This window comes from Pteronotus mesoamericanus, unplaced genomic scaffold (genome assembly GCF_021234165.1).
Source record: "Pteronotus mesoamericanus isolate MK-2021 breed Mesoamerican mustached bat unplaced genomic scaffold, CSHL_Meso_final contig_27, whole genome shotgun sequence".
NCBI lineage: Eukaryota > Metazoa > Chordata > Mammalia > Chiroptera > Mormoopidae > Pteronotus > Pteronotus mesoamericanus.
This window is the reverse complement of record NW_026555115.1, coordinates 18,697,529-18,719,186: the sequence shown is the minus strand read 5'-3', so window position 1 is coordinate 18,719,186 and position 21,658 is coordinate 18,697,529. Positions and strand designations below refer to the sequence as shown.

At 47.0% G+C, this 21,658-nt stretch overlaps 1 protein-coding gene across 1 annotated transcript in view; it reads left to right on the top strand.

Moving 5' to 3' along the window:
- The window catches only part of IQSEC1 (IQ motif and Sec7 domain ArfGEF 1), a 427,684-nt gene that overhangs the window by 126,722 nt on the left and 279,304 nt on the right, over window positions 1–21,658 (top strand). Inside the window, exon 2 of the mRNA XM_054575082.1 lies at window positions 19,441–19,470. The gene's annotated coding sequence lies outside the window, so the exon portion shown is untranslated. The remainder of the gene's footprint in view (window positions 1–19,440; window positions 19,471–21,658) is intronic.

Genomic DNA, 21,658 nt, shown 5'->3' with positions numbered 1-21,658 from the left:
TCATTCCTGCCACAGCCTGTTCATTAGAAACAAGTCACTGAGTCCAGCCTATGTCCAAAAAGGGGGGAATTGAGCCCCACATTTTGAAAAAACAGAGTGTCAAACATTTTGTGGTTGTGTTTCAAAATTACCTGGGTTCTGACTGCTTCCTGAAAAATCCCCATATTTTGCAGCTGTAAGAAATGACATTAAGAGAAAGGAACTTACCCAAAGTCACACAGAGAATGGAGGCAGAAGTGGACTAGAGTTGAGGACTCCCAGCTGCTGGCTAGGAATACTTGACCCATAGCATAATTTAATGATAGCTAATTGGACATCTGTTATGTTCCAGACAGCTTGTTCACATTCACTGATTTAATTTCCACACAACATAGAGTGAAGGTACATTTTACAGATAAGGAAATGGAAGCACAGAAAGGTTAAGTATCTTGCCTACAGTCGCCAAGCTGGTAAGTGGAAGAACCACGATTCAAACCCTAGCATTCCGTCCAGATCCTGAGTGGCTCACAGGTGATTGGAGCGAATGTGTCACATGTAGATAGAAATCACCCAGGGATCGCTGTGGTGAGAGGAAGAAATCAGGGAAAGCCTCACTGAGAAGGTACATTTGAGCAAAGACTGGAAGGAGGTGATGGAGCCATGTGGACATTGGGAAGAGTCTTTTAGGATGAAAGACCAGCAAGAGCAAGGGCAAGAATGCCAGGGCAGGAAGGGCAGGAGGCCAGTCAGCTGGACTGGGGTGCGCAAGAAGAGGATCATTGGCAAGGAAACCAAGCCAGCCTGTTATTAGGCCTGGTAGGGTTGGCTTTGCCTCAGAGGTAGCCATGGAGGGTGTGGAGCAGAAAAGGGATGTGACCTGACTTCGTCTGAGTGAGGTCCATCTGGCTATATGTGGAGAGTAGACTGTGAGTGAGGTGAGGGTAGGGTGAGGACCACACACATGAGAGGGGAGGGATGGTGGTGCGTGGTGTGGCTCAGGTGGGACAGTGGAAGGGGACAGGGAGAGGATTCTGGGCAGTTCTGAAGGTAGGTTCACCAGGAGTGGCTGATGGATGAGGGTGTGAGAGACTGGGAGGAAAAAGAGCCCCATATGTATAGTCCGAGCACCTGGAAAGGTGGGTGGGCTCCCCACTGAGATGGGAAAGCCAGGTGAGTTTAAGACATGTGTCAGACTCTTATCAGATGTGTTATAGAAGCCGGTGGATAAGCCAGTCTCCAGTTTGAGAGAGCATGTCTCATGATGCCAGGGCCAGTTGGGCGGGCTGGGAGGGCCTGAGGACCCCAGAGCAGCCTCTTTCTGGGGCTAGGTCTCTAGGGGTGGGTGAGTGCCAGTTGGAGGGTGCAGGGGCTTAGAGCCTGGGGGGTGAGCCCCTCTTCTTTACATACTTAACTTGGCTGAAGTACATTAAAAAATTCCAAAAAGGTGCCCATTCTTAGAGAATATTGGATTTTGTCTCAAGGTGACGGATTAATCCAGAACTGAAAGTCCTTGGAAGTTTCCCCAAATTTGTCAGCACTATATAATTCCTTCCAGACTCTTCTTGCAGTGGGGAGAGGGGGACTCTATATGCCAGCCAGTGGGTTAAAACTGGCTTTTCAAGGAAATAATTTGAATTTCTTTTTCCTTCCTCCTGAAAACAATGAGACATGTGATGATTTCTCTAAGGTGTTCTTTGCCTGCTGTGCAGTGGAAAAATCACAAGTAAGTAGTCTTTAGGGTCAGAAAGAATGACCCTGAGACACAGGCCTTTATCATTCCCAGTTCACAGATTGGAAACAGTCCAGGAGGTGAGGAACTTCCCCAGAGGCACGCCAGGAAGCAGAACACAGGAAGCACAATGTTCTCTGCTTGATGCCCCTGCCCTGGAGCTGACCACCCTGGCATGGCGTCCCAGTGCCACCTTATACCAGCAGTGTGACTTTGGCAAGTCACTTTGCCTATCTGTACACAGAGGACACTAACAGTCCCCACCTCACAGAGTTATCATGTGAGGAAGTTTGCAGTAATTGATACAAAGAGCTCAGAACATTCTGGCATTCACCAATTCCCAGTAAGTGCTGGTGATTATGATTTTTGTTATTTTCATTCCCATCCTACGCTACTCTGCACATCACTGCTTAGATGGCCAAAGTACTCTTTCTGGAATATCATTTTTATCCTGTCACTTCACTGTTCAGTATCCCACCATGACTCCCTATTGCCTGGACAAACCTGTTGGATCCCTGTTCGGGCACCAGAGGAGGAAGGCTCTGTCCTGCAGAGCCCCCCAGCTGCTGCAGGTGAAGAAATAAACTGTACCAGACACGATTTGCCTGTCAGAAGAGTGGGGGATGGCGATTCCCTTGAGTGGAGAATGCTCTGAGCGCTTCTTTGAAATGGATTTTATTGAGAAGAATATGCACAGGGGTATACAGCATACATGCTTGCAAAGCTTATGAATAAATGTTAAACAGTAATGGAAGGAGATATGGTTTAAAGATAACAATAAAGGGATTACCAGAGTCTTTCTGAGTCAGGGTGTGGTAGACAGAGTGATGCCCATTCAGTAACTAGAGGGCATTTTTAGCAAAGCAGGTTTCATAGGATTTAATGCATCCCTTTTCCAGGACTAATTGCCCCAAGGAACCGCCTGATCCACATCAGGGCTGTACCTGCCTCTAGAATTGTTTCAAGCCTGAGTCAGGTCGGGAGGAGCAGAGCAGTCAAGAGGTAAAAAGACTTCTTTCAGATAGAACGAGGACTCCGGCCATGACAAGCCTGAGGGGTGAGGGTCTTTTGCCTCTTCTCCATGTCCCCCAAGTCCTTCCCTGATGGCCCCCATGCGACTGTGCCTGTTTTAGGTTGCCACTGGCATCGAGGGGTCTTAACCCCTCATTGACTAACCAGCCATCTTCTGGGGCCAAGCAGGGTGATGTGAGGGAGGCAGGGGCTGTGCCCTGCCACGGGGGACAGGTTTTGTCTCCTCAGTGGCCTATTTTAGTAAGGCCTCCTTGCTCAGCTCCAGCCTTGGGGCCCTCTCGTCTATCAGCAAAGCTACAGTCCCTGAAACCAGGAGGGACGGTTCCCAACACAAACCTAGTCCCCACCCCACCTCCCACACATCGTACTGCTCTTCTCAGCTCTTTCCTTAACCCCACAACTGTCTCTGGCCCTGCTGTTGCACCTCCTGGCCTGGCATGCATCTGCTTTCAGCCCCTATGTTCCTTGCTGGAGGCTGAGATCCTGCTATTCTCCAAGGACTCAGCGGGAGGAAGGAAAAGTGTCAGATATTTTCCCCCCAAATGTAATTTGGACAGGGAGGATGTTTCTAACCTGGAGATGTAGCTTCTATAAGGTGTGCCACTGTACTTGTGGGCAAGTGACAACTCTTTCTGCCTTCAGGCATGTGGTTGGGACCTACGTAGCTCACCTGGGTTCTGGAAGAGTGAAGTCAGGTTTTGTGCCCAGGTTGTCATTGCCTTCAGGTCTCCTAGAGTCGTCTCTGATTGCCTACCCTGACCCTTTGACCTGAGATGCTTGATCCCACCTTTGTGCCCGCTCAGGGAGCCTTGTGCACATGCAGCCCTGAGCAGGTGGCTCTATGCTGATTTTTGATGACATCCCTCCCAGGACCAGGCACCAAGCCAGGCTTTGCCAATGCTTCCTGTGAACTGACAAGCACCAACAAACAGAAGTGCATGTGATGCGGAGCTATTTTACCTACTAAGCACAGTCTGCTCTCAGCTGACTGGCACTTACCAGGCAGAAGGAGTTTCTGCAGTTGCTTTAACAGGGAGGAATAATCAGATCTGAGCATCCTGGCATCTCCTGATGGCTGAAGGGACCCTGGAAACAGTCCAGACTGTAGTTTAATTCTGCACACTCTGGTCCCCCAAACTATTTGAAACCTGACCGGTTTCTTTTTTCAGATCAGGCGAGAATAATTAGCTCTGAGCTGGGCTCATTTTGATAGCTAAGAAAATGCCTTGTGGGAATAAGGCCTCCAGATTCTCCACATATATTTTTTACGATTGAACATTTACAGAAGGAAACCTTTTGGGCTCCTTCCCGCCAGAGCAGACAGCTCGCTGATCGTGTAATCAGGATGCTGGCCCTAGCGCCGGCTGCCTCCATGGTAAGAACAGCCTGGTTATGTGAAATAGAAGGTCCTTCCCTCCGCTGGTATCCTGATGCAGAGTCCTCAGAGTGCCCCTCTCCTATCCTTGGGGAGTGGGAGCTCTTTGGAGAGAATTTTTAATAAGGGCAGTAAACACCATCTGGACTCATTAAACTTGAATCTCACAAATTGATGTGAAAGGAAAAGGCCAGATATTCACTCATTCATCTACTTCTTCAAAATATTGATTTTACCACTGAACTGGTGTCAAACCCAGGAATGTAGACTTGCTTATTTTTCACTTATTCCTGTCTAACTCCAGAGCGCTTTTTTTCATTTTTTTCTCTTGTTTTTAATATTCCTGTTTTACAGACAGGGAACTCAAGTGGGTAGGGTTTGTCTAAGGTCACACAGCAGGGAGGGATGGTGGGTTCTAGCACTCCTGTAGCCCAGTCAGGTCTGTATGTCCACGCCCATCCCTGGGGCTGCCTGCAGAGCCCGTGGGTAGGGGATTCTCCTGCAGGCACAGAGACAGGATGTGAGAATCAACCCTGCTGCTGGTGGCCCCACAGGTGCACAGTGACGGGTGTTACCTCAGGCTTTTCCCAACATCAGTGGACTCTAGGTGGCAGAATGCTGCATCTTCTACAGAAGTGTTTGGTTCTGCTTTTGTAGTGCTGTGTCTGCTGTGGTTTGGAATTTCAAGATCTGGCTCTGGACTCAGACAACAAACACTTGTCATCCTTCCTGGCTCCCTGTTACCTTCCATGGATGTTCATTGTGATGGGCCCTGCCTCCTGTCCTGCCGTGCTCCCCACCTTTCAGGTCCAGGCCTGTTGCATCTTGTGCCCTCCCCCAGCACACTCTGCCTGCTGTCCCTTCACACACGCCGGCCCCTTAGCCTGGCACAGGCTTCTCACCTCCATTCACTGAACATGTTTATTCTGTGTCTGCTGTGCACAGATGCTCAGCTGAGCTTCATAAATGCAGTGATGAGCACCAGAGTTTACCCAGGGGTTCCAGGGCCTCATCACTAAGTAAGCTGAGAGCATCACGAGGAGTAGGCATTATCTAGGCTAAGTGACGGGCAAGTGTTGGGGAGGATCCATCTGTGCAAAGGCCCTAAGGTAGCTGGTTTGAAGAACTGTAAGAAGTCCATGAGAATTCAAAAACGAGACAGTGGCCATCCTGTCCATTGACTCAGGACCAAATCCTGCCCTTTGCCATCAAACTCCCTGGGCTGACTTTATAGTCAGAAAGCTTACGTCTGAGTTCTGGTTCTGTTGCAGCTTATAGTTCTGTGCCTGGGCCAATGGCTTCCCCTCATGAAACCTCAGTTCTGTCATCTGTGAAATGGCAGGGAGGCTGTGCAAATAATAAGACCAACTCTCAAGGCTTTGGGGAAGTCTAGATGATTATGTATAATGTACCTGAAATGCTACCATGAGCAATACTTAATTAATGTGCACTGCTATTGTCTCTTGTTTTGATTATTATTATTCCTTCTGTTCAAAGCTGACATGACTTTGTGGAGGCAGTCTAGGCTAGTGTGTAAAGTCCCAGCCTTTGCCATTAAATGTGTAGGTCAAGTAAGTGCCAGCTCCCCCAGTTGCCTTCTGTGTATCCTGGGCAAGTCACATCACTTCTGTGAGCTGCATTTTCTTTATCCACAGAAGTGAGAGAATTCTAAGAGAGCCTTCTAATATGATTTTGTATGTGTTGGCATAAAGAAAAGACTCTAATACATGAGACTGCATGCCTTGGTTGCACCAGGAGAGTGGAAATGAGCAAGGATGGACAGGAAGAGAGCAGTATGTACAGGAAGAAAGCTGCAGGCATGGGGAGACTATGAACTTGCTCTTTATGCATCTCTGGACTAGTTGATTTGCCCTAGCAAGCACACACTCCTCTTGCAGTTAAAACAAAGAAGCTCCAGAAAGTGTAAAAGTTAAATGAAATAAAGGCACTACCTTCCTCCCAGTGTGTAGTGAGGATTAAATGAGTTAATACATGTACAGACATTAGCATAGGGCCTGGTATGTGGTAAGTGCTGAGTAAGTGTTATAATAAAAAGACAGTAATAATTATTATATTATGATTACTGTTGTAGATGAGGAACAAATCTTCCTCTCCCCTCAAGTTTCTTCCAGCTGATCTAATAATCAGGTAGGTATCAGACAGATTAGCAAGAGAAAATAACCAAATTTAACACGCACACACATACACACAAACGTGAACATACATGGGAGAATCAGAGACCCTACATGCAGGAGAGGTTCAAGGACAGAAAGGGAACATGGGCGTCCTGGGTAGGGCATCCTGAGCCAGGGATGAGGCAATGCACCTTGGGGGCTTCAAGGGGTCAGTGTAGGATGATAAGCAGAGTAGACGCTTAGTAAATAGAAGTTTGTCCTGCCTTAAAATTTGTCAAAAGAGGTTACCTCTGATAATTGATTATGGGCAAGGCCATTAATTCAAGTTATTAAGGTAAGGCAAGAGTTTCTCTTGAGCCTGCTGCTAAAGTTGCCTTTAGCTCAAAACAATCTGCATACCATTGGAGCACATCTTGGGGTGATTGTTTCTGACCCCTGACACTATCACCATTACTTTTCAAGCAGCTCTACAAAAGTCATTAACATCTGTCATGTAACTGCAAGAGAAACACTGGTCCCCTTTAGTACTGGGGGTGTATGGTATCTGGAGGTCCAGAGTTGCTGAGAGCCACCTATTCCAAATAGAAAAGTGAGAGCCCTGAGGTGGTTCTGGGCAGGGCGCCAGCCCCCTGGGCAACCCCAAGGCTCTTGTCTAGTGCTACCATCTTTGGGAATGCCTCTGTACTGGGGGGGAAGTGCAGGTATGTCCCTTTAATGTCATGACTGCGGTGCTTTTGAAAGTCTGAGAAGGCCAGAGGGGCAGAGATATCTGGGTGGAAACTGAGTCAGGGCCAAGCAATAGGGCCTGCAACTGTGACTTCCAGCTCTCCCCCGGCCCTGACAGATTAGAAAGCAGGGGACAGGGGTCCCAGATGCTAGGAAATGAGAGCTATTCTTATGGACCATGAGGTGGTTGGCTGGGGGGCTTCTCTTGGTACTTCTCCCTTTCTGTAAGACTGGGACCCCCAAGCACCTCCTGGGACAAGCAGAGGATTTGGTTTTATTTTTAAGATGAAGAAGACCTTAAAGAAACATGTAAGCATTTTACAGAATGGATCTCTGTAGATGTCATTTGCATAACAAGTATCTAAATCATCAGAAATAAGGAAGAGGCTGCAAATGTGGAGGAGAAGAGATCCTCTGAAAGTGGAAGCCTTTGAGGACCTATTTCAAGTTGATGACAACACTGAAACTGGAAAAGTCAGTGTTCATGCTGCCTGTCACTACCAGAACCAATAAACAGAGAGAAGGATTGAATATTTATGGGCGCTTTATTCAGATACTGGTGATCTGAGCAGACAGTGGGTTTTGTAATCCTCAAAAACTGCCTTAATAGCTCATCTCAAGCAAATCTTTTTATAAAAAGTGTAGATAAGGGGTTTGGACAGAAGGTTAATCAGATAAGAGTGCTGGTAATTTTCCTAGTATTTCTTTATCTGCTGATCAACATTTCTTTATCTGCATCAGGGATATTCCCTTTCTGGAACACAAAGGCTCAGGCACCATCGCCTTGCAGACCCCCTGGGGCACAAAGATCGAATTACTTGTCAACCCCCTGGAGTCACTGTAAGTCAAGCATACCAGTTCCTGGAACAACAGATTTCCACGTGCATTAATTACGTAAGCCTATCAACTATAACTAAGAAAAAATCTTTAACTCCTGAGTTCCTTTATCAACACCTTGGGTTTGGGGTTCTGTTCTTTGAAAGGCCAGAGAGAAAGACATGGGAAACAACCTTGGGTATGGTGTGGGGTTGTGGCTAATCCACACATTTTAGGGCCTAAAGCATAGGACTTTTATAGTTTTGGCGGGCACTTTTTAAAAACATTACTCAGAGATATATTTATTGATTGTTGAGAGAGAGAGAGAAAGAGAGAAACATTGATGTGGGAGCAAAACATCAATTGGTTGCCTCCTGTACACTCCCTGATTGGGGATCAAACCCACAACGTAGGTATGTGCCCTGACCGGGGATTGAACCTGCAACCTTTTGGTGCATGGGATAATGCTTCAAACAACTGAGCCATTCAACCTGGGTTGGGTGGCGCTTTTTTTAAAAAAAAGAACCCATGACTATGTGTAGAATCTCAGAAGGGCCCATAAAAGTGAGGGGTCTGTGGTTTCAGCTTTCATAGCTTCCCAGGAAATCTGCCTCTAGTATTGAATCAAACACAGGGCTTTAGCAGGAAAATCTTTTTATCAGAGTGTGTGCTCTGCCCACAAGTTGTGTGACCTTGACCTGGGCTTCTTACTTCCATGGATTCTAGGAGATGATGCATTTGAAGGCCCTGTATGAATAAGAAAAGGACAATCAGGACACCAAGGATTTCCTCCTCAGAGAGAGATGAATGTCAGGAGGCCTGTTAAAGATTCCAAATAGGCTGGTGCCATATTGAAATGCTGTTCAAACTTAAATACCCATTAATCTATTTAATCGCTGCCTAATGGTCCCTTATTTTTATTCTTGTTTCAAAGCTAGTTGTGTACAAAGATGCCAAAAATGTGGCAAAACCTCCTCTTTCTTGGATGCAAGTCCCCTGCACCATGGTCTCCACTATTCTGGCCTGAAATATGTGTATCTACATGCATGTGTGTGCATGCACACTCTTGGGGTCCTCTTTCTGGAGTCTTCTTTGCTTCTTAGTTTGTGCTGAACACACAAGCACACACAAGCACCAGTGCCCAGGCTAGTGCTTTGATTTGCTGGCTCTGTTCCTGGCTCCACTGGGCCCTATCCCCATCCAGATTCTGTGGGCCTCAGGTCAAGGTTGGCCCAGGGGCTCAAAGAAGGTCATCAGCAGTCGCCTTAGCTCTGCTTTCCGTATTGGCCTCACAGTCAGTTTGCTGCATGTGGTAGCTCTGGCAGCCCTCCAAAGAGGAGAGTTTCCCATTAACAATGTAACTGAGTAAAAGCTTGTACTGCTAACCATTACAATAGCCAATAGGTCGAATGACAAGGGGTTGGGACAAGGGAAGTGACTATTCGGTAAGCCAGCAAGCCTAGAAGATGGAAGACTAGTGTCCTAAAGAACCATCTTCAGAAAATACAGAATTCAGGCTCTTTATTTTTGTCATGGGAAGGGGGAAGTGGGAGGGGTGTGAAGTCAAGAGGTGATTGATGGCTGCAGGCAGCAAGGGTCCAGGGAGGATGGTGAAAGCTCTTGCTTTCTGTCAACAAACTCTGGTTGTTGTGGTCCTTAGTCATGATATTCCTATAAATATTTTGATAAACAATAATTAATTTTGTACATAGTTTTCTTATATCCTTGGGGAGGTGTTTTTGAGCAGGAAGGTTGTTTCTGTAATTTCTAGGCTACAGGTTAGATTCCTTTAATTATTAACCCATCTACCTATAGGACTAAGCAGAAATTGCTAACCAACATGATATGGAAACTGGGCAAGCTTGAACAAGATGGAGTCAGAAAGATTGATTATTTTATACTACTACAGCAATAGTTCTGTTGCAAATCTTGGTGTGGATTTGCTGGGCACATGTCTATCTTCAAACCTGCTACAGAAACAAAGGGGATGGAATATGTGGATTGGCCACATCTAGGTTATGTGCTCACCCTTTGATTCTGGTATTTTGGAGGGTTAACTGCTCTCCAACCACATGGATTAGGAAAAGCTGGAGGGGTCTTCAAAGGAAAAAGAGGTACTGTTGGTATAAGATGAGGACATACTGTAGAAGGCAGGCAGGGAAAGTAACCACAGATATTACAACCCCACCCAGGGCATTGGAGCACCCCAGGATCTGAAGTTTTCCCACAACTGGTGAAAACCCAACTCAAAATCCTAAGAACCACACATCAGGTGTTGCAGAGCCTGGAATTGAGAGCCAAATGGAGAGAGGGACTAAGACGAGTAAAAAGGAAGCACAGGGGTTCCTGCTGGGGCTGTTGGCCTTGGGGATTGGATTCTAGGCAGAGGCACAGGTGCCCAGGGGTTCTGTTAGTATATGAGGAGGGGCCCAAAAAAACTGGAATTTACTTATTAACAATTGTGTATTTATTCCTACATGTTTAAACTTCCAGCACTCTCTCTCTCTATTTGATGCAATACACCTATCGATACTTTTTTCCACTGCTCAAAACAGTTGTTGAACTCGTCAATTTTGATGCCTTTTAGTGCTTTTGCCATTTTTTGTTTCACCTCTTCCATATCAGCAAAGCATTTCCCTTTGAGGACTTTTTCATCCAGGAAAACAAAAAAAAAAGGTTGCTTGCAGTGAGATCAGGTGAATAGGGAAGGTGGGACATGGAAATAATCCTGTTTTTCATCAAAAACTGCTGAACACTCAGCATAGTGTGGGCAGGTGCACTTGCAAATCACCCATCATGAAATGGGCAAATGCATTGAAATAGTCTTTCAAAAAAATTCACTGAAGCTGAAAGCAGCCTCTCAGAACAATGCCAGTTGACACACTAATACAGATGGGTTCCTAGAGCACTCACCTAACAGGGGAAGCCTGTACTACAAGGGGCCTGCCCTCCAGAAGATAATTCTGTTTTTTGGGTCTCACCTCATAGAGGCCCAACATGGATAGGAAAGAGCAGGGTGTTAGGACTGAGATTCCTGCACATCAAGCTTCGATGAGCCATAGCCAGAGACAACACAGCCTGCACAATCAGGTGGATATCGCAGACTGACTCCTTCAACATGTGTGCGAACCCCCTCCTTCCATGCCTTGCTGTACTCTAGTCTCTGGGAAAACTGAAATCTATATTTCCCAGGCTGCCTTGCAACTAGGGTTCTGCAGATGGCCTCAGCTCTTCCGGTCATATCCCTGCCCAAGATTTAAAAGGTGGAAATGAGCAATACAGTGTGGTGGAGGGATAGGGCTCCTAGCTGGCAGGGAACAGAGAGGTCTACTTCTCTCACAGCAGCAGGATCCAGTGTTTAGGCCTGAAAGTCATAAGTAATTGGGTTTCCATGGCAACAGTTTGGGGTTGAGTTAGGTGATTATGCAGGCTGACTTGTGGAGACTTACCATCCCCCTGTGAGCAAAGGCAGCCAGTATCCCAGCTGCCTCAACACCTGGGTGGGAGAGCTCAGCACTGCTCTGCACTGGCTCCCAGGGCTCCCTGGTGGATATAGCTCCTGTAGCCCACAGTGCAGGTTTCTGCATTTATGGCTGTCAGTGATGGGCTCCCACAGTGGTGGGCAGCTTGATCACTGCCAGTATTAGCCACCTTTCCTTCCTTCTTTCACTTACCTACCCTTCTGCCTTTACCTCCCTCATAAACTCCTGCACGAGAATCCTTATCTCTAGGTATGTCTGGTGCAGCCCAGACTAAGTCACCATAGCCTAAGCATGCACACAGGTAAAGTCTCATCCTGGCTCTGGAAGACCTGCTAGGGGCAGTTCCCTGGGTAGTGGGTTAATGGGTGTGAGGGCTACTTCTTTGACCTCACATTTGTTCATGCCAGTTTGGAAAGTCATCCTGTTCCTGGTTCTCTTTTTCATGAACAGGAACCAAAGGGCTCCAGGATGCTCCCTGATGCCTGCTCCCTTGCCCACATTGGCCCCATGACCACAGGCACAGACACGCATCATCCACCTCAGAGTTCTGCCCAACCCTTCTCTGCCTCTTCTCCCTGCATCTTCTCCCTGCATCTTCTCCATGCATCATCCATTGCTCATTATGTCCTAGGACCAGTGATGATGTGCCATGGGGTTTAGGAGCATCCTCTGCATATGCCATCCTTGGTATAGAAGTGGCCTCTTCTGTGTGTTGCTCTTAAAGCATGAGGTTTGAGCCAACTCTGTCATGGGTTCATGCAACAAACATTTCCCTGCAGCCTGCTCAGGGCCAGCCCCTGTACCGGGCCCGGTGCACAGGGATGCATCATCTACTACAGAAGTCACCCTTCCCTCCTGTACCAGAAGTCGACCCTTGAGCAGCCTCCCAGCAGATCAGGGACAGAGAGCTCGCATCTCCTGTGTCAAGAGTGTGCCTTGTCTCCTTACAGCATTCTTAGGGCTAATTGTTACTTCAATTCCTGATGAACAGATGAGAAAATTGAGGCTCATAGAGGTTGAGGGACACTTGATGGGCTGTAAGGAGCAGGGCTGGGCTGGGACCAGGATTGTCTGGCTCAGAGTCCCTGCTTGTTCCCTCACATCTGCTGGCTTCTCAGACACGGAATATCCTGGAATGATAGGTCCTGGCATTGCTGCATCGCTGCACCTTGGCCGCTTGTGGAACCTCTATATTGTCTTAGCTCTAGGAACCCTGCAGTAGTGCTAACAAATCCCTTGTTCTCATGGAGTTTTCCTGCTAATGATGGAGGCAGAGATGGTAAACAGTCATAAATGAGATTGCTTCAAGTGATACCAAGTGATGGCCACCAAGCAGGGTGATGTGATGGAAAGCACTGAGAAGGAATCGTATGTTCATCCTCTGTTGCTGAGTAACAAGTGACTTCGATACTCAGCAGCTTACAAAAGCCAAAGATGACTGTTTCAGTGTCTGTGAGTCAGGAACCTGGCAGTAATGTGGCTGGGTGGTCCTGACTAAGGGACTCTCAGGAGGTAGTAGTTAAGAGGTTGTCAGGGGCTACTTCATCTGAGGGGCTGGAAGATGTATTTTTAAGCTCATACATGTGGCTGGTGGCAGGAGGCATGACATCCTCCCATGAGGTTCTCTGCACAGGGCAGCTGTCAGGACTTTCAAATGGCTTCTCCCAGGATTTGAGACAGAGATGGAGGTACAGATTGCAGCTCACACACATACGTGTACCCATGCGCTCACACTGCCCCTACCTGCTTGCTTTCTGTCACTGCCATGATAAAATGGAAAGCAAAACAAAGGACAGGAAGGACTCTACTGCAGTAGGGGCTGCCCATCCTCACCCATCTCTGGCTGGCTTTTGCTTCAGGCTTCCTAAGAATGGCTTTGCAGAGTCTCTCTCTGCAAAGGGGGTTTCTCTGTTCCATGTTCCTGTCCCCTGGGCAAGGAGGTAACACAAGTTTCTATAGCTGTTTGTTTTCCCATCACCTGCCAGTGTAGGAGGCAGTGAGGCCCATGTTGGGGTGCAGTGATGCCCACCTGGGATTGCTGGACAGGGTGTCTAGTGTCCTTCAAGAACAAGGGGTTTAATTCAGGCAACAAAGTGCTGAGAACCACCTGCTTTTCATCTCATTTGCTGCTGTTAAGAGCCTTGAGGGGCATGGGTGCGACCAGGGGTTGGGGGCTGCTTTTGTCTGCCTGATGTTTGAGGAGCAAAGAGGGGCTTTTAAAAATAGTTCATTACTCTGTTGAACAACTGTTCATTTTGTTCCACTTTAAAATTGTGGCTTGTATAACATAGGAGACACATACAAAATACATATGCATGCATATGTGTATGTATGTGTATGTGTACAGTTTAAAGATTCCCTATAGTATAGACCCTTGTGTTCACCACCCCCGTCAATAAGTGGGACATTTTCAGCAGCCCAGAAGCCACTGATCCCTCCCGGCATGTCCCTCCTGACAATGACTTCTTCTCAGGGTGACCAGTGCCCTGACTTTGGTAACATTCATGTTCCTGCTGGGCCTCATGGTTTAATTCCTATGTGGGCACCTCTCACAACTGATGCATTGAGTTTTCCTGTTTTACTGCATTCAGATGGATTGTATATGTGCCCTCTTTGGAGACTGGCTGCCTGGGTGACTCACCCCACCCTGCTTCTGGGGGTGGCCGGGCACCTTCGTTCCTGTGGCCATTTAATGCTCTTTGTGTGGATGGACCACATTCATCCATTCTCCTGGGAAGCACGGTGGACTCATTCCAGCTCTGCTCCAGAGTACATTGCCCAGACCGTCACACCCTTCACTTGCATTTACACCTGGGAGCAGAACTTCTGGGTCAAAGGGTGCTTTTACCTTCCTGAGCAATGCCACTGTCTTTTCTAAAATGGAGCACTTTTTTTGTGCCAGGCCCTGTGCTGAGCTGAGGTGGTGGGGAGGGGTGGCATTAATTAAACCATTATTCAAAGAAATCTAAGCTGCAGACTGGCTTGTGTGGTGAGGGATAGGCAGGCTGCTTTGAGAGGGATGAACAGGGAAGGAGGCCTGGCTGAGTTTTCAGAGCACTGTCAGAGATGCCCCGCTAGTTAGGGACATAGTTTCTGAGAATGTTCAGTGGTCAGGAGGTATTAACTATGGGAAGCATTTCAGGTAAGAGGAAGAGTGTGTACAAAAGCTTTGAGTCTGCAGAGGGTGTATTAGCCAATTCTGGCTGCTATAACAAAATACCATAGATGGGCAGCTTAAATCATAGAAGTTTATTTTCTCATGGTTCTGGAGGCTGGAAGTCCCAGATTAAAGTGCAGCAGATCAGTTTCTGGTTTGTACTTCCTTCCTGGTTTGCAACTGGCTGCATTCTCACTGTGTCCTCATGTGGTGGAGAGAACAAGTGCTGGTGTCTCTTCCCCTTCTTGTAAGGGCACCAATCCTACAGGATGAGGCTGCCAGCCTTTTGACCTCATTTAACTTTTAGCATCTCTACACAGGCTCCATCTCAAACACAGCCACTCTGGGAGTAAGGACTTCAATATATGGATTTTGGGAAGATATAAACATTTAGTCCATTATGAGGGGTGAGGAGAGTTTGAGGAATTGAAGCACACATGGGGCGAGAGGTGAGACACTGTTTGGGTTACCTGTTGGGTAGCAAGCCACCCTTAAATTTAGTGATTTAAAACAGCAATTGTCATTTATTTATTCAGGGCAGGGCTTATGGCGATAGCCTTCTCAGCCCCATGTGACATCAGTTGAGGTTGTATGGGCTTTCTCTCAGCACAGTGACTAGTTCCTGAGTCAAACACAAAAGATGCCAGTCTTTTAAGGGTTAGACCTGAGTCTGGCAAAAGTGTTATTTCTGCCATTGTAGAAGTCACAGAGTTTAGGCACAGCTAGCTACTGGCCACTCACATTCCAGCCCTCATCTTTTTATATTTTTTTAATAAAAATAATATGTATTTAAGGTGTAAACATGATATTTTTGTACACATATACATGGTGAAATGAATTTTACAGTCAAGCATGCCATCTCCTCATCTACCATTTGTGTGTGTGTGTGTGTGTGTGTGTATGCACAAAAGCATCTGATATCTACTCTCGGCAAATTTCCAGTGTACAATACAGTGCTGTTTACTGTAGTCACCATGCTATACATTAGGTCTCTAGACTTGTTCATCCTATATCACTTTGTACTTTCTGACCAGCAGCTCCAAGTTCCCCCCTCCTCACGACCCCAGTCACCATGCAGATCCCACTTTCTCTAGGTCAGGTGCTACAATAAACCCTTCCACCTTTTAAGCTTGGCACCATGTCTAGGCTATATATCTCCTTGCCCTTGAAGTGCATTTTGGCCAGGTCTGTCCTCAGCCAGCACAACCCCAAATAGACACAAGCTGTGTAAGTTGGAGTCAGCTGTCCCAAAGCCACCATCTGTGATTTGTTCCTTTGTGGCCAGTGCACAGGAGTCCCACGACTGGGTTTGCAGCTGAGTGTGTACCTATTTCTGGAGTGAAGTCCATGGCTTTGATCAGATTCTCTGAAGGGTCTCTCACCTAAACAGGTTGTACCATAATCATGATGATAGACCTGATCTGAATCTATCTCTATAACATGGCAGCAGGAGGTGGACAGTTTGCTCGGCCTCTCAGGGTCTACCTCAGACAAGCCACAGTTGATTGCATGCCCTGTTCACCACCTGCCACAGCAGTAATGCATGTGTCCAAATTCACTCTTATGGTTTTTTTTAACTCTTTCTTGTGAAAACTTCAAATGTACACAAAAGGAAAACGTATAATGACACCCCTGCCATGTATCCAGCATCAACAGTTATCAGCTCTTAGCTAATTTACATCATCTATTCCAACTCCTCCTCCCACCTTTCATAGTTTTCACTTTTTTTTTTTAAATAAAACAGCACGCATACTAAAAAGTGATGATGTCCTAAGTGTGTGGCAGGGTGAGTAGTGACACTGTGAGCTCACCTGTTTAAGATTCTGATATCCAATTCTGACCTGTTGAGGGCTTCTCACACCACCAAGCAATTCTCAGACACTTGCTGTGTGTTCTACAATTTAGTCCATTTCTGACACTGTCACCCTGGTGATAGTTTCAGGATTCAGTCCCACAAGACTGCACCCACTTTAGACACCAATCTCAAGTCCATGTTGCCACGTAGGCTTCTAACAGACTGGCACTAAATCAGAGATTCCCATAACCACCTCCTTGGGTTTGATTAATTTGCTAGGACAGCCCTCAGGACTCAGGAAACCCATTTACTCACTAGATTACGAGTTTATTACAGAGGATATTATAGAATATGAACCAGCAGCCAGATGAAAAAATGCATAGGATGAGGCCCCATACACAGGAGCCTGTGTCCCTGTAGAGCTGGGGGCCCTGCACGATGCCATGTGGAAGCAGTCTTGTTCCCCAATGAGGAATCTCTGAACCACATCCATCTGGGTTTTATGGAGGCTTCATTCCATACACCTGATTGATTAACTAGCCATTTTCAAATAGTATGCCACAGATTTTTAGTAATTAGCTTATGTGTGACATGAGATGAAAAAGGTTGAAAATTGCTGGATTAACTCATGGCCATTGGTGATTGATTCAACCTCCAGCCCTTCTCCCCTTCCCTCACCCTTCATTAAGGAGTGGGACTGAAAGTTACAACCCTCAGTTCAAGATTGGTTCCCCTGGAAACCAGCCCTATCCTTAGGCGCTTTCCAAGTCACCTTGTTAACATAAACCCAGCTGTGGTGGAAAGGGGCTTATTACATATGACAAGACACCCATTTCACCTGTATGGCTGTAAGGGTTTTCAGGAATTGATGACAAGAGACCACATATTGTAATAAAAGGTGTTCCACTGTTTTTAACATTCAGGAAATTCCAAGAGTTTGGGAGTTTTGGGCCAAAATCACGGATGAAGACCAAACATATATAAGAAATATATTTTAGTCATCTGAATGATTAAACATATATTTCATATAAGTCACAATAGCATACCTGAGTAACCAGTACCAAGATCAGGAGCCAGATGTTAGCAGCACCTGTAGGCCCGTGTGTCCCCTCTCTCCACCTCTGACAGGACATATGAAGTCCGGTTTGCTAGCTGGTTGTTGAGGCTGTTACAGGAGGATGGTGTAGTAGGAAGTGAGTGGAATGGGTAGAGTTGGCAAATCTGAGTTCAAAATGCATCTTGGCACTTACACAGCCTGGGTAACATCTGTCACTGCAATGGTAGACATAGGAAGGGGACACAGGATGGTCTCTTAAGATCAACAAGGTTAGTTCCATGACAGAATTTATGTGCTGACAGAGCCATGCAGCTAGTCTGGAAAATTACTGAAAAGGCAATTTACCAAAAGAAAAGTTTTCTGACTTTGGGTCGTGTGTTTTTATTTCTCAAGCTTTCTGGCAATGAAATTCAATTTGGGGTGTCCAGGGATTAGATTCCCAAGTGTGTTTGCTCATAGCTCTTAGCTGTTCGATACCCTGGAAGCCCCACTGTGGCTTTAGCCATCAGCTGTGTGTGATTTAACCCTAAAGTCCCTTTCCTTTGCTTTGTAGAGCAGGAGAGCATTGCTGTCCATGCATACCAAGTATTTTGCAATTTCTATGAAAGTTTAAGAGTGCATGATACAATCTCATTGTCCAGTTCCTTGACATTAAGGCTTGTTTCCTTTGTAAAGTGGTATAATTGATTTTAGGGTACTTGAGAATTTTGACAGCAGTGAGAACGGCACCAGGTGTTAGACTAGTGGATTCAGACTAGACTTTGATTCAGCAACTTCAGTGCTTGAGTTCTGGCTAGGAAAGAATTCAGAGCCAGGACTCAAACTATAAGAGAAATTTTATTTTAGAAAGTCATAGAGGCAGAAGAAGTGAGCAGTAGAAGAAGTGGCCTCAGGAAACAAATTTCAGAGGCAAAAAAAGCAGTCCTTGGAGCTTAGGAGAGAGAGAGAAAGGTAATGCTCCTGGCTGGGGGCGGGGGGCAGGGGAGGTGGCATGGTGAAACAGGGGCATGTTCCCAAGACAGAGAGCACTCTGGGTCCTCCATCCTAAGGGCTTTTAAGGATGGAGATTTTAGGGGCAGTCCCAGTTGAGGATCTCAATAGAATATTCATCAGATTTCCAGATGCGGCCTTTCAGGGTCATGGTCTCCATTGATTGGCTGGCACCAGGGCAAGGGTCATTAGTCAATGCAGCTGGTCCTGAGGCAGCCATGGAATCACTTGTTTGGTTTTGTTGCTTTTCTGGGTCTGGAGATGAAACATAACTGAGGCCCAGATGTTATCCCTAGGGAGGAAATGATAGGGGTCTAAACCTGATGGCCAGCGATATGAAAGGTCAGTGGGTCCAAAGCGCATGACCAGAGATACACTAGAAAAGGAAAGGTTACCCTGGGGGTGAGGTCCTTGTTTCCCCAGTTTCGCATGTTGCTAGGCACCCAGGGCTTTCTGCCCTGGTGATCTTCTGTACCTGGCCCATTGTTCTTACTCTGCTCATGTCTGTATAACTGGCTAACAGAAAAATAGAACTGGTAGTGGAGAGATACACTGCAAATACCACCTAGGGCAGCAGTCCCTGGCCTTCTTGGCACCAGGGACTGGTTTCTTTGAAGACAGTTTTTCTATGGCCGGGGGGTGGGGGGATGGTTTTGGGATGATTCAAACACATTACACTCAGGCCCACCCTCTGCTGTGTAGCCCAGTTCCTAACAGACCCAGACCAGTACCGGTCTGTGGCCCAGTGTTTAGGGACCCCTGACCTAGGTCAGCAGCACAGCCCTCCTTCCCTGCTTCATTCGTTTGGCTTTGGCCTTGTAGAACCCAGGCTCATAGTTCTGCAGTCACAGCCCCTGCCTCCAGGGTTATTCCCCAACCCTTAGGATGTTAAGATCCTGAGCAAACAATTACAGTCAAGGTAAGGGGATGGAAAATAAACTCTAAGACTTCTAGGAGGAGGTGACTTTCAGGGTAGAAATCCAGATCAATAGAAAGGTAATGTGGGACTCTGAGGCCTGGGCCTGGAGGCTGTCTGCTGAGGCTGGAGAAAGGATTGGATCCTGGGGTTGCCGGATACCGCAGGATCTGCACATTCTAACATCTTAGTGTGGATTTCCAGGATCAGAGAGTACCAGCATTGTAAGCCTGTGTTCTCTCTTGTTGCAGGTCTGAAGGAGAAAGCTCCCAGAGCATCAGGTATGTGCCATTTGCCTCTGTTATTGAGTCTGTGTACTGGGAGTGGGTGGCTTCAATGAAACTGTTATCTGTGGAAGTGGAGTTCTTGCAGTGTCATGAGGAAAAGAGTTTCCTGAGACCTGCACTGGACAATGGGGTTCCGTAATAAACTTCAATGATGATGTAAAATTAAGGGGCATCCCCTCCTGACTTCCCAATGTCCCATCTTCATCCATCTTGCCATGGAAAAGGTCCAACCTTGTCTTCAGTAGGACCAGAATAAAGGTCACTGCCCTGAGTTTCTGCTCCATATTAAAGTCCAGACCAGTCCAATATCCAGCTAACTTAGTGTGTGTATACGGCCGCAGTCCATTGCAGTGCTGCCATGTTTAGGCTTCCTCCTGGAGCCTGCATGTGGAGCTCATGTAGCCATTGGCCACACAACTGCTAAGGCCACATGACTATGGAAAGAGAACATGTCAACAAGGGGGTGAGTGTGGGTTCCCAGGAGAGAGAGTGATGGAGAGTGATGGAGATCTTTGTTTTCCTGGGATTAAGTTAGGTTGGGTTTGGGATGGACCAGGTGCTTTTTCAACGCGACTAATCAATTTCCCAGGCTTCCCTGGGCTTTCAATAGGTCCATCTATCAACCAATTCCTTCTTTTCCCAGTCTGGACTGATGGCCTCTTTGGTCAAGCTCCTCCCCTTGTGCCATTTTTTACTTCTGTTGCACATATGTGTCTGCCCTCCCCTGGTCTCACCTGGTCATCTGGTACCAGAGTAGGGAAGGGAGGAGTGTGAACCCCCTTGGCTAAGCCATGCTGTGATCCCCTGGAGTATGATTTAACTTCCTGGCAAAGAAAACATGCTCATGCTCCCCAGTGTATTAAACTCTGTGTTCATTCTCTTTGCTTCCCTTTCCTTTGTTAATAACTAGCTAAATGCTGACAGTAACAAAACCATGTGCTTTGATTTCTGACAGGTTCTTGCCAGCTTGGTGGTGGTTCCTTTCTATTGGGGTGGGGTTGTGGCCTGAGTTCATAGGCTGTGACCCATCCAGGACCAGAAGCTTTTCAGCTCAGAGTTTCTGGGGCCAAGCAAAGCAGGGTTGGGGCCAGTCTTTTGGATGTTTGGTTGGAGATATGGGCTTCCAGCCAGGTGCTGGGAGATGTGTGTGCAGTGGGCGGGAGGCAGGGGGGTGAATGAATCCATGGGGTATCAAGATATCAGCCCTGAAGAGAGCTTGAGTGCCTTGCCCCACCCCTCCACTCCCACTCCCACCTCAGCATCTGCATGGTAGGTTGTCAGGAAAGTGTGTTTGTAAGAGGGGCTATGTTGGAACTCAACCATGAAGGAGGTGGATGATTCTTCTTGTGGGGGAAGGGTAGGAAAGACGTATCAGTGGGGGAACAATGTGTGCTTGGACCTGTGTGGCCTCAGAACACTGGGGGACTGGTATGCAAAGTCAAACATGTTTGCAGCTCAGGACAAATAGTTTCAGCAGGACTCATGCAGATGAGGAGCTGGGCAAGTAAAAATGGTAGTGTAAGTTCAAGCAGAGAAGGCTGCATTTAAGTTCTAGTCCACTTCCCTGTGTGGATTCTTGGTGGGAACTATGTTAAAAACATCGCTAGAACTTTAAGATGCTCTTGTCAGGGCTTGACTGCATCTCTCTCATGGGCCAGGCTTTGTGTTTCACTCACTGTGAGCTGTCTACATGGACATCAAGCCTCAGTCATGTATCTCATCCTCTGCTCATAAGCATGGGCACAGGGGCACATATATAAAACCCTCCCTTGACTCAGGACTAGAAGTCTCCAGGCCATTCAGGTCTGACTCCTGGAGGCCCCACACCACTCTCTATGCTTCAGCCCTTGGAGAGCTACAAAATTTGCTTTTCATGGAAGTGTCATGAGGTCTCAGGTATTCTCCATAGCATCTCTGCCCTCGCAAGCACACCAGAGGCAGTATTCTAAATTCAAGACCTACAGTGACCCTCTGCTTCTGACCCCAAGGATCCCCATTGCCTATCCTGCTGTAGCTGCAGCTCATTGAGATCCCTCCACCTGGCACCTCTTACCTGTGCATCCCAGTCCTGTTCCAGATCCCTGGGCACCTGCTGTTCGCACCAAACAATGCTACTGGCCCTTCTAAAGTTATCCTTTGATTCCCTGCTGACCTCTGGCTTGTGTGACTGTGCTGCCCCCTG